This window comes from Montipora capricornis, chromosome 11 (assembly GCF_036669925.1).
Source record: "Montipora capricornis isolate CH-2021 chromosome 11, ASM3666992v2, whole genome shotgun sequence".
Taxonomy (NCBI): Eukaryota; Metazoa; Cnidaria; class Anthozoa; order Scleractinia; family Acroporidae; genus Montipora; species Montipora capricornis.
In genome coordinates, this window is record NC_090893.1 from 32,052,573 (window position 1) to 32,056,046 (window position 3,474).

The following is a 3,474-nucleotide window of genomic DNA, read 5'->3' on the forward strand; positions in this document are numbered from 1 at the left end:
CAGATGGACATACTACGTCATGCACGTGTCATGGTCATTGTCACCTTTTGTGTTCCAAAGAGCCAAGACTACCGTGGTTAGTTTGTAATCTTTTTTAATTGGATAGACTATTCATATTAACTAAGGGACAAAATTAAAATTATTACGAGGGCGCACTGGATATGAAGTGATAGACAACGCGCCGAGTTGGTTATAATCATTTTACATCCAGCAAGCCCGAGCAAGCAAGCAAAGAGAAGAAAATTGTTTTAAGTCAGTAAAACTTAAAGTTCATGAGCCCGAAAAAAGGGGGAAAGGGAGGGTCGGGCCATTGTTATATCTCGCTTCCTTTATCTTCGTATAATTCATATTATTAAAAACTGACCTACAGATATCAGATTTCCAGCATTTTCATTGTCTTATCTTAGTTCGCGTCTCATATTCCTGCAGACGATTCACCGCACACTGGTTAGAATTGATTGGAAAACTGACGTGAAAAGAGGTCTTGGGGCTATTTTGAAATCGAGATTTCTTTGTTAACTCTGGGAGGTCAAATACTGCTCTTCGGGGACGAAACGCCTAAATCGCAGGTCATGAGCGACAATTTCCGAGATTCTTTCCATAGAAGTAAGAACCAGCAATACCCCCAATTTCTGAGATAGAACTTTCAGTGACAGTAGATGGTTAGGCCCTAAAGAGTCCAAATAAGCCAACACTTTCTGTTCATTCCAGGTTCCAGAATAACGTGGTTGTAGGGGTCTGGAATTAAAAATGCCCTTCAACAGTTGGATAAGCAATGGGTGTTCTCCCACTCTAAGGGTGTCTATTTTAGGGTGTGTTATAGAGATAACCGAGCGATACACATTGAGGGTTCTGTAAGCTGTAAGCTTTGTCCATTTGAAATTCAAAGGCTAGAAATTCTAAAATGGCAGAGATATCTACTTGAACTAGGTTAATTTCCCTTTCAGAACACCAGCTAGCCCATTTTCTCCGAGCTGAGGCATAGGTGTTTAAAGTACCTTTCCTCCATGCTGCCAGGAGCAAGTTTTGATTCTCAGTATAGGGTTGGCTGATATAAGCCAACCTGCAAACTGGAGGTTGGTGAGTGGATGAACCTGCCCCTGCAAAGATAGAAGGCCTGGAAAACTCGGAATTAACAAGGGGTTGGCTACACACAGGTCTACAAGAAGTGGATACCATGGTTGTGTTTGCCAGACAGGGGCTATCAGGACTAGAGCTGATACCTCCTGAACTAGAAATTGTCTGAGACAGCGCCCTACTAAAGCAAACGGGGGAAAGGCGTAGCTCCGCACCTTGCTCCAGTCCTGGGAAAATGCATCGAATGCCACTGCTTCTGGGTCTGGTCCCCAGCTGAAAAATCTTACGTGTTGAGCGGAGAGACGGGAAGCAAAGAGACCTAAGTCAAGGGGTCCCCAAGCTTGATTTATGACATTGAAAACAACCTGAGATAGTTGCCAATCGTTGTGATCCAACAGGGCTCGGGATTCTTGGTCGCTTAGTCTGCTCTGACATTAAAAACCCCGGGTATGTGTTGAGCTTCCAACACCAAATTGTGGTTGAGAGACCGTTGCCAAAGATCTATAGCTAACTGAGCGAGTGCAGGGAACCTGCAACGATTTCCCCTTGCCCTTCCCCCCCCCCCCCCCCCCCCATCCACTCCTGGTTTCATGATTTTGGCAAAAAAAAACTGTTGGAGCTGAGGCGTTCTCTTTCCATAAGAATCCGAGAAATTTCTGATGTTTTATTCATTCCGTACTGTGAAGTACACATCCTTCAAATCTAGTTTCACCATGAAATCGTCTTTTTTTTGAAGGTCGTGGAGCATGTGAATCCCTTCCATCTTGAAGTGCTTGTGACTCAGACATTGATTCAAATTGTTTACCCCTGATGTTTTGTCCATAGGAACTACATGAATAGCTCTCTTTTTAAACAGCTCTTGAATTTCTTTCTCTTCTAATGGAATTTCTTCTTGAGAAAAGGAACGTTGTAATGGGATTTTTTTCCTGATGGGAAATTTCTATAAAATCGAGGTGATGTGCTTGTACCGCCTCTAAAACCCAAGGGTCTGTGCAAATTTTAGTCGATCTGCTAAAGGTACATGAGTTAACTTTAAAACCTCGAAATCTAATTGTATACTTGTGAGAAGCTGAGATCTGGTCTCTACTGACTGGGGTTACCGTTTGTCTGGGATGGTTGCCGAAAAGGATAACTTCCGCCTCTGGCTGGCCTCTATCTGAAGCAGGAGAAGCCTCGAAATGGGGCGACTGTACAGGGGGTTTTCCAAAGGCACCAGCTCCTCTTCCCCCTCTCAATTTGAAAGGAGCGGTACGTCCACGAAAAAACTGCTGACTACTTCTACCAACATTGGAAGCTTGCTGAAGGGTTTTAGCTCTCTCTGATCGAGTTCTGAGACGATCCCCAAAGCCATCACTAAACAGGTTTCTTTTGGCATCAAGGAAATTCTCCGTTGCTAGTGAATCCAAGGACCTTTCACCATTAATCTTCTTAAGAACGACGGAACGGTGTTCTTTTGCCAAGATAGCAGAAGCATTGCTAATCAAACGAAACCCATGGGAAGATACACTGAATAGTGCTCGCTTTTGATCAGAGGACAACACTACTTCACCATTATCTTTGGCATGGGAGAATCAGTCATTCAAGTGCTCCTACAGAAAAGCCATTGGGCCAACTACGTCTAATACTCAATCCTGGAGAAATTTGTTTTCCTTATCGGCCTGTCTGATACCAGGTACAAGGCAGACAAATGTTCATCTAGCATCGGTGTATAAGCCGCGTCCACATCAGGTCTGGGAAATTTGCGGCAGATTGTAAAGGTTTCCGGAAGGTATTAAGGAAAGCAGCTAACTGCTCACTCGCCAACAAGTTCTTGGTCATGGTCTAAAACTTTCGCTCAAACGTATTTGTTTAGATTGAGGTAGATTTAATTCACCATCTCCGTTTAACACTGTATCATGCAGCCATTGTCCTAGCCTTTGGGTTTTGTGCGCTCCTGCTTCTTTCGCTTGCGTCTCAGGTTGTTTGGCAGGAGCCTTGAATGCTCCAGGTTGAAGAGACTCGTGCACTATGCTAAGCCAACCGAAGCAAATGTAACGCTTCTCGATCGGCAAATATAGACTTCACTAGCTTGTGAGGTACCTTTATCCTTTGATATCGGGGTAGATTTTTCACCGATGACTTCTAAATCCACAGGATTATCTTGAGATCAAGAGATAGCCGTCATGCTTATTCAGGAGCGAAATAGAGTTGGATGATTGGTCATGTGACAGCAGGGACTCATTACAGCTGGGACTATGGTTCCTAGGTCCCCCGCGTTTGTTATTTGATTTTTCTTCTAATGTTCGCTGTTTTGGAGTGACATAAAGTGCATGGTGTTACATTGTTATATGGAGACGGTTGTTCTAAAGTATAAATACAAATTCTTTTCGTAACTTCGCGCTACATTCTTTACAAGGC

At 43.6% G+C, this 3,474-nt stretch overlaps 1 protein-coding gene across 1 annotated transcript in view; it reads left to right on the top strand.

Moving 5' to 3' along the window:
• The window catches only part of LOC138024180 (carbohydrate sulfotransferase 3-like), a 10,930-nt gene extending 10,553 nt beyond the window's left edge, over window positions 1-377 (top strand). The window contains exon 3 of the mRNA XM_068871295.1: window positions 1-377. This exon is cut by the window's left edge and continues 2,156 nt beyond it. The gene's annotated coding sequence lies outside the window, so the exon portion shown is untranslated.
• The last annotated feature ends 3,097 nt before the right edge of the window (window positions 378-3,474 follow it).